General features: G+C 36.3%; 1 pseudogene across 1 annotated transcript; it reads right to left on the bottom strand.

The window, feature by feature from the left end:
• Positions 1-2,199: 2,199 nt before the first annotated feature.
• Positions 2,200-12,905, bottom strand: LOC307143773 (annotated as a pseudogene). The gene is made up of 13 exons: positions 12,857-12,905; positions 11,824-12,225; positions 8,005-8,394; positions 7,844-7,915; positions 7,291-7,683; positions 6,763-7,164; positions 4,178-4,282; positions 3,897-4,081; positions 3,462-3,619; positions 3,038-3,283; positions 2,768-2,930; positions 2,408-2,510; positions 2,200-2,303 (listed from the first exon to the last, which is right to left on the bottom strand). The product of its transcript is annotated as an uncharacterized misc_RNA (transcript).
• Positions 12,906-13,421: the final 516 nt, after the last annotated feature.

Below are 13,421 nucleotides of genomic sequence, written 5' to 3'. Positions count from 1 at the left end.
GGGCTGTTTTGGGACCAACACAATATTGTGTAATATCATAATTATGCCTGATCGGATATGTACATATAGTGCAATAATCACTACATATGTTGAAAACAGTTTCATAAATTAACACATTTGAAAGGGATAATTAATAGAACACTTCAAACAGTGCGGCAAGCCTGCAAAATTCTTCAAAGCTTTTAGAATTGAAAATAGAAAATCACACTTATGCATATGGTGTATGGTATGTATGGTACCATGAACATCAACTTTCTCTGTCAACTCAGGGTTTAATCGTGATTTCATGTGCACATTAAAGTGTGACATCAGTAGCGAACAGCCAATCACATGCCTTGAAACAACTTCATTTTCTCTTCTGACGAAGATTAAGAAATTGAAGAATATAAATGATATAAATTCATTTACACAGCAAGAAGAAATATATTGCTATATCAGTGCAAGTGAAAATTATTATGTTAGAGATTTGAACAGGTATAAGCTCACATGTAGCAATTTTTAAAGCTGTATCTATTGATTCTAAAGTGTATTTATATTGCATATTATTTGTATATTTTGTATGTATATACATTTAAACTAAATGCTTTATTAATAATAATAATATTAGTTCAAATAAAATTGCTCACGTGTAATGGATTAAAGGGTTAGTTCACCCAAAAATGAAAATTCTGTCATTAATTACTTACCCTCATGTCGTTTGACACCCGTCAGACCTCCGTTCATCTTCGGAACACTTCGGAAGCGTTATGAATCACTGAGTCGATTCAGCAGTTTGAATCGCCAAATTTGAGCAGTTTGGCGGTTTGACACGCGATCCGAATCATCATTCGGCTCAGTGATTCATAACGCTTCGAAGCTTCATGATGCCGTGTTTTGAAATCGTCATCACTATGTAAGTCGTTATTTAGGGTTTTTTTGCGCACAAAAACTATTGTCGCCGATTCATAGTTATTTTAGAACCACTGTAGTGAGATGGACTTTGTAACGACGTCTTTAGTGCCTTTTAAGGGTCTTGAGAGTGTAAAGTGCATTGAGCCAATGGAGGCCTTTCAGAGCCATCAGATTTCAACTAAAATATCTTAATTTCTGTTCCGAAGATGAACGGAGGTCTGACGGGTGTCGAACGACATGAGGGTAAGTAATTAATGACAGAATTTTCATTTTTGGGTGAACTAACCCTTTAAGTGTGTAATAATTATATAAATAATTATTCATTGCTAAAAGATGATTTTATCCTAAAATCTGTTTAACTGAAGAAGTGACTATTGTGTCTGGCATGTGTAACTTTGCTCACAGTTGATTGGTCCGATTTCGGGTTGATGTCACTTATGAACATCTGTGAAGTCACTATGGCAATGAACAACACTAAAAGCCAAGCCACTTTCATGGTGCCTAAAACCCAGCGTCCGCACACATTAAACTGAAACTTACCTGATACCCACCTAAACTGGCTTCATAGTATAGACCCCTGAAGTTTATGTTACCATTTATTGCTTATTTGGGACAATAAAGGACAACGCAAGTTCATTATCTGGTAGTATGTTACTGGTACTGGAGACAAGAAGTTCCTGTGGCCCTGTTTCCCTTAAAGTAAAGAGCTAGTACATAACACCATTCAGAAATATTCCAGCCGTTTCTTCCATTTCCCCCCCTCAATTCTCTAATTGAAATAGAGCTAAACATGATTTCTTGGGAATATTGTTTAAACTGGAAGTTAATTTAAATGTCCATTTTGTTCCTTTCTAAACCTCTTGTTTGCATTAGTCTAAAACTTGATAAGATCAGCAATTCAAAAGACGCTGATTCATGTCTTCATCTTGTTCATGAAACCAGATCATCTTTCTATTACTGAAAGCCTGTTATAGAAATACATTGTTGAGCTGCAATGTAAGCGTATTCACTTTTTAAACAATAGAACTGAAAGGAACCAGAAAACAGAAATTATCCTTTTAATGATTTGAATAAACATGAATCTGATTGTCTTTGTAATTTTTTGCACATCCTCTTGCGTAAAACAACATGTAATATAACAATTCATGTAAATGATTAAGTAAATTAATTTATGATTGTAGACAAAGGCTACACCAGATAAGAAAACATTTAGAAACCCAAAACCAGAGTGGCATCTGTGCCACATTCATTCAAATGGAATCAGACAACGTACATGTAATATGTTGCACATTGTTTTGTGGGACTAAACTAAAAGTGTGTCAGGACACTCATCAGAGGAACAAGGAACAGCATCAGAGAAGCACACAGACAAGAAGCCTCAGATTCCTTCACTTGGTCTGGGACCCACTCATCTGTGAACAGGGAATATAATGCAATGCAGTGAAATGTAATGTATTCATGACAGATATCATCAGAAAGCTTTATTACAAATGATTATAATAAATGAAATGTTCACCTGTGTTTCCTCCAGACCACACCAGAGGACCCATGGATATGGAAGCACTGTCATGGAAGTCCAGAGACCTGCCCTCTCTCCGCTGGTGTCCAGAGTCACAGTCCTGATAGAGAAAAGAGCAAAATCCAGCTGTGTGAATCCCTGATAAATATCACTGAACTAACATGAAACAAAGGTAAGTCTCCAGCAGATGACGGCAAAAACAGGTGTTTTAGCAGCATTACACACTGACACTGAAGCATTTGATCAAAGATCTAATATAGAATTTAACAACCATTTTTATATTTATAAAGTGATCCATTACATTTAATATCAATTACTCATCATAAAACATCATTATGAGAGGTTTTGTAAACTGACCATTGGGCAGCGATTGCTTGACAGAAGGCAAAGGTGAACAGCACAGTGCAGGTAAAGCTTAGTGGAGTTTGCAGTGAAGATAAACATCCTGAAGGAGAAACGGCTGGATGTGGAGACGCCGTTCTGCAGCAGCTCCACTGTGTCGTCATTTGGATTGGGACACCTGAGAATATCAATAATGACAATTGTACAAAATTGGAAACCTGGGCTTAAGTTTTGAAACACTGATAGATAAAGTATCTCAGGCAATCGAAAAAAGCACAGCTTTACTCTGAAAGGATGAGATCCCAGCGGAGGCTGTAATCAGGATCATTCACAGGTGTAGCCCAACACGTGTCCATCACCAGGGCAAACTGGCGGCTGTCGACCCCCTCAACACGAACTTCCACATGCATCTCCTGGTCGAGCTCTGCATCCACTCTACCAGTGAAGGGCCGAATAAACTCATCATCCTCATATGGAATCATCCGGACCCGATATCTGCCTTCACCAGCGGGAAGAGTCTTGTGCACAATGCTGATGAAATTTTCAAAATCCATTAAAAATAAAAAGATCTCAAGTTCTATATTCAATGTTATATTTGCCACAACTCAATCTATATTTAGAAAAGAGCACAGCATATATATATTATATATGTAGTATATATATATATATAATACTATGCAGTAGTTTTTCCTGCTTTAAAGATCCCCACCTCTCCAGTGAGTTGATCTCCACATTCATGGAAAGTGTTTGTGTTTGAGGATAAGCACAGCTGAAAGAAAACTTCAGGATTTTCTTTCTGCTGATGAGACCTTCTGTCCTCGGTGCCCCCAGGATAAAGTTATCATAGATGAAGTGGGTTCCGTTAGCCTGATGAAACACAGATATAACATTTGAACATGGCAATCGGTTTATTTTACTCTAACATTTGAACCACAATCTAAAGAGTTTGTTAGTGGGGGTTCCCAGAATACAATGGAAGAGCTTTGCCTAAATCACTAACCATGACTGGATTCTCTAGAGCAAGAGCAGCATTATTGAATCAACATTAGAAATTGCAACATCATCAGTCAGTGATAATTTAAGATTCATATAGTACAGTATAAGATATAGTACATTGAATAGCATTGTGTGTAATATATCCTACCACAAGATTTGTACCACAGATGTGTTCATCATTATCAAAATTGAATTCCACTGTGCCATTCCGGACTGTTCCTTTGCAGCTGGGATCATTGAGGTGTAAGACATCAGCTGGAAAACCAGCCTCAAAGAGCTGACAGCGAGACACAGACATGGAGCCAGAGCTGCTTTCACAGGTTTCTGAGAAATCTGAGAGGAAACAGCCAAAAGATGATCAGAATTGATAATATTAACTAATTAATTGCAAAAAAACTTTTGTTGTTGTTGTTGTAGAATTAGTTTCACCAAAAGAATCTGATCTGGTCTGGTTCCTTTTACACAAACAGCCATAGACGCCGTTTTTCTCTCCACACCATTCATCCTCTGTGCAGTTGAGTTTGGCACAGGGGTCTGAAGGGGGAAAACACAGAAAGAATGAAAGAAAGAAAAAAACATAAAATGGGTATGGGGCATCAACTAAAATGACATTCAGTATTATGTCCAAATCATGATGTCGGTTTATTCCTTAAAAATATGAATGAAAGAGTCAATGAATGCCAGTTCATGTTTATAAATGAGCAGAACACAGAGATGCTAATATGATTTTGTAGGTCTAATACAATTCTTACTTATCTGTATTTATTTAATAAATTGAGTAATTTTGTACCCTAGTGTAAAAGTGTAATGTACTAGGGAAAAAAATAAGAAGTACTTCATGTGTAACGAAAAGACATGTAAAAAAGGTATAAACTGTTCAAAAGTAGGGGGGGGGGGGGCTAGGTAGAATTTTGATGCATTCAATTACAATAAATTACATTAAATTAATTCATCAATTGATATATCACGATATAAAACCGCGACGATATGTATCGTTGAAGTAAACGATATGATTTGCGATATAGAGTTGTTTTATCCAAGGCTCGGCTTGCTGTATTTTTAAGGTATAATTCACCCAAAAATGTAAATTCTATCATCATGTACTCGCCCTCATGTCGTTTCATTTAAATTCCAAACACAAACAAAGATATTCTTTATGAAACCGGAGAGATTTCTGTCCTTCCATTTAAGTCAATTTCTCTCAAACTTAAAAGATCCCAAAAATGTTATAAAGGCATCATAAAAATAACTAATCAAGTGTCTAATCCAAATCCCAGTCTTCTGAAGCGACGCGATAGCTTTAAATGATGAACGACCCGCATACTGTACTGAAAACAACATGTGAGTAAATGCAGAGAGATCCATTGTTTCAGTGACATTACTACATTAAACGATTATATATAATGTTGAACATAATGTATAATAATGCAATGGGGGAATATTTGTGAGTCCTAACAAAATAATGAATAATAAAGAATATTATTTTAATAATAAAAAAGTAAAAAAAAAAAAAAAAAACTTTATTTTTGCCTAAAATATTGTGATGCATATCGTATATATCGAATAGTGACATGAGTGTATCGTTACACCCCTAGTAAAGAGTAATGTAACAAAATATTTCTGTTTCAAATAAATGTTTTTCTATACATTAAAGAATCCTCAAAAACAATGCACCACGGTTTCCACAAAAATATTAAGCAGCACAACTGTTTTCAACATTGAAAAGAATGTTTCTTCACATTTTACATTATGTTCAAAAAGAAAATAGTTCTTTTAAACTGTAATATTTAAAGCTGCAGTCCGTACTTTTTCCACTTTGTCGCCATCTCTGTTCGAAATCTGCAATTGCAGCTATTCGTGAAATTATCAACTTTACGTGAATTGTGCACGGCACAGTGCAGATGAATTTAATGTTTTGAGGAGAATGTGCAACTGTCAGTCACCACGCCGGTGTGGATACTGTCATTTGGAATCACAGCTTCTACTTTTTTTAAATTATGACCAACATAAGAATTTTCACCAGAATATGTCATCTGAACAAGTAGCTATCATCCACTTTTGTTCTGACCAACTAAGGGAAAAAAGCATTGCAATAAATCGTGATGATCAAATATAACGATCGCTTATCATATCACTTCAAACCGTGCAAATTATACTTTGTTTTCAAATTGTTAAATGTTAACAAGATCAGCATTGCGTGACTACATTTAATGTGTATTAGGGCTACCTGTAGTTCAGTTTACATTTCTGTGCCGTCTAATTTCTAACTGTCATATACCAACAAATTAATGTGAAGTAGAGAATTGCTCCCTCTCATAGCTAGCACAAGATAATTGATATTTACCATAAAACGAGAAAGGCACAACAAAGAAAACTCCGTAACTGTATGAATTAAGTGAACAATTGTGCTTCTGTTACATAATTTAACCATTGAAATGTCTTGTCCAGCAGAAAAAAGCCGTCTCTGCGTCTGAGTTCACGCCACCTTTCAAAGCCCTTTTTATCCTTGTTTTCGCATGGGCTCTTTTTTTTCTGTAGCCACTCTGAAAGTCTGAAGTCTTTTGCATTTTACAACGGGTGAATCTTCAGTTGTCGTTATTACAAGCTTACCATTGTAAATCGAGCTAAGGTAAGCAGATCGCTTTGAACACTGGCTGGTTATGTACTTGCTCAAAAATTTATTTGGGATAATTTTTAACCAAAAAAAGTTACGGACTACAGCTTTAACAATATTGATTTTGACTATTTTTCCATCAGATAAATCCTGCCTTGGTGAGCACAAGTCTTCTTCCGAAAGACAGTATTTAAAAAAAGATCAAACTAATCTTTTCTGTTGTACAGTAGTGTACACAAGGACTCTCGTAGCATATTAGGGAAACAGTACTTTACCAGTGGATGATGTCTCATTAAGGCCTCTGACATCTGATATGAGAAAGATTTCTGTTAATGTCACTCATTTCCAAAAAAGAATTGCAAAGTTAATGAACAAAGTATGCATGGTTGAATCTATATACCTGCGCAGTAAGCTCCACAAAACATTGGCTTGACAAACTCATAAACATAGAAATTTCCTGGACAGGCTTTCACTCTTATAGGGTGGGAGGTGAAAGTACAGCAGATATCCCATGTGGAGACACAGACCTGACGGGTGACCACTCCATCTTCCAGCTGTGGGTGAGATCCGTTGAGCGACAGCGGGTAATAAGTGCCACACATGCCTTGATTTACACAGGATTCTGGCATCTGAGAATTTTTACCATTGTAGAACAGCCTGTACCAGCCATTCCACTCGATATTATAATCACACATCCTATAATAGTAATAGTTATTATAGTAAGAGTTGTCAGTGGCTCTCCAAGGCTCATCCAGACTGGTATAGCTGTAGCAGGGGTCGACACTTGGAGTGGAGAAAGGTACTATTTATGAAAAAGTAAAATTGAGATTAAATGGATTCATGATACATTGATATTTAAAAGGTCTGTCATATGATAACCAACAAAAGAATTCATAATCATGTCAAAAATGAAGAATAATGAATGTACCTGCACAATATACAGGTAATGGGATGGAAAGAGTCGGTCTGGTAAATTTGTAGACATAATAATTTCCAGGACAAGCTTTGACTTGGATTGGGTCGGATCTGTAGTGACTGCACTGATAATCACGGGAGCCGTAAATTTCACGAGTAACAACTCCATCTTCCAGCCGAGGATGAGAGTCACCAAGCCACAGAGAACTAAAACCTCCACATGACATGTAAGACATACACCACTCAGGCATCTGAGCACTTGATCCATTAATGAAGAGTCAATACCAGCCATCCCATTCTACACGAGTGTCATCATGACCAGATATAGATCCATACATAGCCCAGTAATTGAGTGTGCTTCTCCAGTAGTTGTCGAGTATGTTGTAGTTATTGCAAGAGTCGTAATCTGATGAGAGAAAACAGTACATTTCACAAACAATTCATATACAACATGACTGTATAAAAGTGAATTTAGATGGCAACGCAGAACAATCATTGAAAAAGCCAAAACATAAAATTACAGAAAGTTTTAATCTTGTTCAAATGTATAATTATTAGCAACTTACTCAAGGTGATGGTGGATCCAGTGAAAATATCTGGACTCACAGTGGAAACCGCCTGTGAAATAGTGTTGACATCTAAAAAGGAGGACATTCAAAACATGATTGAAATCTTTTTAAAAGGTTTAAAAGAATGTCCAAATGTGGAGGGGAAAAAAACACAGTACCTGTGCAGTATCCTGAACACCAGATGAGTGGATTCACAAGTTCATAGACATAGTAATTGCCGGGGCACGCTTTCACTCTGATGGGTCTTGACTTGTAATTACAGCAGCCACTCCAATGATAACTACCACAGACCTCCCTGATCACCACTCCATCCTCTATCTGAGGGTGAGGATCACTGAGCCACAGGTTGACGTATGTATTACAGGTGTATGAACTAACACAGGTCTCTGGCATCCGGATGTCCATTCCATAGTAGAAAAGCCGGTACCAGCCACTCCAGGAGAAACGTTCATCACAAATGTAATCTCCACTTTCATTGTTGGCTCTCCAGGGACGATCCAGAGACTCATAGTTATAGCAGGGATCACTGCTGAGGTTCTGGAAAGCAACTGTCATGGAAAAAAGAGAAATAATGAGTTATGCATTCAAACACCTTCTGTGTAAGAGAAAATACAATGGTTTGTTGTATTTATACAGTCAAAATACAGTATTTTTTAAACCCTTTCTTCTACTCTATTGTAACAAAGCAGACATCTGTAGGTTGTAGGGATGGGACGATTACCTGTTTCATGTTATTCACGATAAACCACGATAAAATGTACTGGTGGTTAGTAATATCGTTTAAATTGAATTATCATTAAAACCGTGTTTGATTATCACGATTTTGAAAACTTGCAGTAAATCGTGTCCAGCCAGCATCAGTGTGTTTTCTGAACGAGAAGAAATGGCGGAAGGCAGTGACAGCGCTCGGGAGATTTTGGCTTTTACAAAAGTCCTGAGGGAAACTTAATCGAGGATGGTCACACTGTCTACAGAACATGCAAAAATAAAGTCTCTGCTATAGGGGCAAACACTTCAAATCTGCTGAGTCGTCTTCAGTGTATAGCGAACACAAGGCAAGTGGACTTTGACCTCAGTTCCAAAACTACTTCTGGAAAATAATTGGACTTAAAGTTGAGTTTAAATATTTTATCTCACTCGCTTGAAGTTAACGTGAAGCTATGGGGGTAGATTTGTTGCATTATTCCAAACAAATAGATTGTTATCCACAAATAAATGTAAAGAGATTCACAAAAATTTAATAAATTCACAAATAAATAGAATGAGATCCACAAATATATGCAGGAGTTTCACAAAAATGAATTAGATTCACAAATAAATACAATGACATTGCCTTGCATTCATTTGTGAATCTCTTCCTGTGCATTTGTGAATCGCTTCCTCTGCATTTGTGGATCGCTTCTTGCACATTTGTAAATCGCAGCACAGCGCGTGGATTTTGAAACATTTCTAGCGTCTACACTCAAACAAATCCACAAATAGGTGGACTCCACCCACCGTCTACTTGAGCCAATCAGATAACGGCCATATTGTGCTGACTAGAGCCACAGAGCTCTCAATAGTTCCAAACAACTCCGCGCTGTCAGTCTGTTTTAATAGGATTTAGCAGGATAGACAGCATTTTCACTGTATTTGCAGCGATTTCTGTCGAATATTAACACAATATGTGCATTGACTTCGATTAGGCTTTACAGTAGCATTTTATTCTGGGGAGAGATAAAGAAAAGACAACGTTAATCTTTTTTTGAGTGATCTGGTCATTTTATTTGGGTCATGACAGTACAACATGATATTACATCGTTGAGTATTGTAGTCAATCACGGGCATTTCTGTTGAAAATAATAACCAATCACAGTGTTTCCCACACATAGACTAACTTTTTTTTAACGCTATTTAAAACGTTCAGCTGCATTTCCTTTCCATTCTCTCCCTCCGTCTCTCTGTCACTCACGCGCGTCTCTCGCTCTCAAATTACCAAACCTGCTTTTGATATGAAACAAAGTCTAAGCGTTTACATTTTTTTAAGTTTTAAAACGAAATTCAAACAATAAAAAGTGGTGTGGCACTAATCAGTAAAGTCAGAGGCGTTGAAAAACTACCTGCTCTCATCTCCCGGCGGCACGCGCGGTCACGTGGTTCATGGAGCTCTCAGACGCTTTTGACTGAAAGATCTCAGAGAATCTAAAAACTGTTGAAATGACAGATAGCATCTGGATATAGTAGCTGTTGCAGTGGTGCTCACGTTATCTAACTGAAGTCTAACGATATATTATATAACACTAAACATTACCTCTAACGTGCTTCACAAAATACATCTTCTATCAAAATTCCTGAGAGGTCAACTAATGTCATAAAATCTCAAAATATGCAGTAATTTCATCAGTTTGCCAGGAGTGTGCTTTACACTGAAATGAATGGGGTTCAGGGTTCAATGCTGGAACTATTATTGGTCACTCCATGACACTCTTTAAGTCTATGGGAGTGGTAACTAACGGCTCTGGACAAAACGTGATTGGTTGGAGCGAGAATGTGCTACGATTGGTCAGCACAATATGGCCGTTATCTGATTGGCTCAAGTAGACGGTGGGTGGAGTCTACCTATTTGTGGATTTGTTTGAGTGTAGACGCTAGAAATGTTTCAAAATCCACGCGCTGTGCTGCGATTTACAAATGTGCAAGAAGCGATCCACAAATGCAGAGGAAGCGATTCACAAATGCACAGGAAGCGATTCACAAATGCACAGGAAGAGATTCACAAATGAATGCAAGGCAGAGTTGTGTTTGTGACATAAAAACATATGTGTGGATATTTTTTTTATTCACAAATGTCATTGTATTTATTTGTGAATCTAATTCATTTTTGTGAAACTCCTGCATATATTTGTGGATCTCATTCTATTTATTTGTGAATTTATTTAATTTTTGTGAATCTCTTTACATTTATTTGTGGATAACAATCTATTTGTTTGGAATAATGCAACAAATCTACCCCCATATGAAGCTTCCATAAAAAAAAGTTTGCAGCATGTGGCTTTGAGCCAAAGATGAAAGAACAAGTTCAAATTAGACTATTAAGGGTGACATTTAAGGGATAATAATGTATATTCATTGTACACTTATTACACAGACTTTCTTTACCTCATAAATAATTTCTGGAACAATTTGAATTAAGACCCGTTTATAAATCTATTTTGTACAGTGCACAAAACAATTATCCAGACAAGATTATCAAAAGAAGTTAGTAATTATATTAATAATTATAGTAGTTAATAGTAATATCCTCTGATTTCATTTTCAATACAATCAAAAACAGAGATGCAAGTAGCATTTGAATGAAGCAAGAGAGCGCGTCTGTTGTGATACATAGATATGTGCTGTTTATAATGCGCTGCTATTGACGACGGGCATTATAAGGTAATGCCACAGAATAGAATCTTGCTGAAAGTACAGATATGCTTGTTTTATTTGTTGTTTGTTGATTTTCAAATATAAAACTTGTTGAAATGTTTTCAGTGTGTGCATCTGTTCTTTTTGAATGCTTCCATCTTATTTTAACAAAACCGTGATAATTTAGATTACTATAATCGTGATATGAAATTGCCATAGGCCTACTGTCCCATCCCTAGTAGGTTGAGATTCCAAAAGAGTGAAAATATTCATTTAGATCATTGCTCTTTTTTCTTAATAAGTCCAACACAACTTCTGGCTTGATTAATGTGAAAAATTTGGCGCAAGACTACATGTAATAGTGACCAGTCTATTTTGTCTGAACAATCAGAGTACAAGGACGGTTTGGGAGACATTTGACCAAATCAGCTTGGAATAGAAATTGCACAATTTCCCTAAATTAATTTAAAATTCTTAAGTTTTTTTTTGTTAAGTAATTGAATGACATTTGTAGGTGGAGCTTTAACATAATATTAACAGCATGTGATCTACAAAAATTGTATTTTCGTAAAAAGAGCCTAGAACTGCACCTGCACAGTATGTTGGTCTGGGAATTGATGTGTTAGGTTTAACAAATCCATAGACGTAATAATCTCCTGGACAAGCTTTAACTTGGATAGATGTGGATTTGTGTTCACCACAATGAGAGGAATACCACAAATGAGTTCCCACAACTTCACGTGTCACCTCTCCATCCTCAAGTGTTGGATGAGAACCGTTGAGATACAGTCCAGTGTAACCACCACATCCAGCATTACTCACACACCACTCAGACATCTGGGCACTCTCTCCATTCAAATAGAGCCGATACCAGCCACTCCATTCAACAAGGGTGTCATCATATCCAGAGTAACTGCTTTTCCGTATGTCTCTCCAATATTCATCAAGAGTGTTATAATCATAGCATGGATCAGCAATGGAAGTTGAAGGCTCTGAATGAAGAGAATGAAAGGTGACTAAAGAGAATCACAAGCAAACATTCTCTTATACTCCAGCTCGTTCAGGATCATTGGAATCAAGAGAACAAAACAACTGAGAGAAACAGGACATTTTTAAATATATAATATATTATGGATATATGAATAGTAAGTATAAATGAAGAACTATATGGAAGAAAGGATGGTAAACTGAGGATGGATCTCAGAGTGACTACATGTATAAATCTCTCTACACTCCATAATATTAACCAACATAAGTAACAAATTGTTACTTCTTATGAAAAGTAACTCTTCAGCGGACTCTCAATCTTAACCCCAACAATTACATTTTTTAGTGCAGGGAGAGAAAAAGTATCTTTTTCAACAAACTAAAACAGAATAAAACTTCCATCCCATAATCTGGGAGTTGCTTTATTTTTGGGATGAATGTAAGTGATTATAACTAATGATAACGTGAACTATTAAGTTGAAGAATGACTGCTGTACCTGATGTTTGTCCATTGATTATTTCACCTGTTAAAAACAAATTCCCAGCATATTTAGTTAATATTATGGCATCTAGTCCTCTGACATTTAAGTGCGTCATTCTGAGAGATATGTGATCACTTATGAATTATACACTCACCATTAATCAGAAGTAGTAGCGACACATACAGTAAGAACAGAAACCTCATTGTGACAAACTGACCTGTAAACAAAACATTTAAAAACTTTTCTTGATTCTTGAATGGTCAATTGTGTAATGAAAAACTTTCTGTATAATTAATCACTTTCCTGGCATCTGATGTCCTACACTGCTAGCTTGATGTCTCTTGTTTATTATCACAAAACTAGACTAGAGTGATCTTTTTATGCTGGGGTGATCAAATCAACTAATTGAATATTATCCTTTGATTTGATTTTCTGTTAGTCTGTAGCATCACTTTTGTAATACATTTTGACTGAGAGCATATCAGGGGACAACAATACTTATATTATCTTAATTTGTTGTTTTTACTTATTCATATTAAGTTATGCATTATGTAAAATACACCTTCACTACAACTATTCCAGAAGTCATCAACTAGAACAAATAATTCAAACAGAAGACTCAAGGCTATTAATAAATGATCAGATCCATCTCAAGCAAATGAGTGAAAGCTTGATCAGAATACAATGGGATAAAATGGAGAGAAATATTACCTGAGAAA

This window comes from Gobio gobio (genome assembly GCF_949357685.1).
Source record: "Gobio gobio genome assembly, chromosome: 20".
In the NCBI taxonomy this organism is placed as follows: Eukaryota; Metazoa; Chordata; class Actinopteri; order Cypriniformes; family Gobionidae; genus Gobio; species Gobio gobio.
This window is presented reverse-complemented; position numbering and strand designations above follow the sequence as displayed.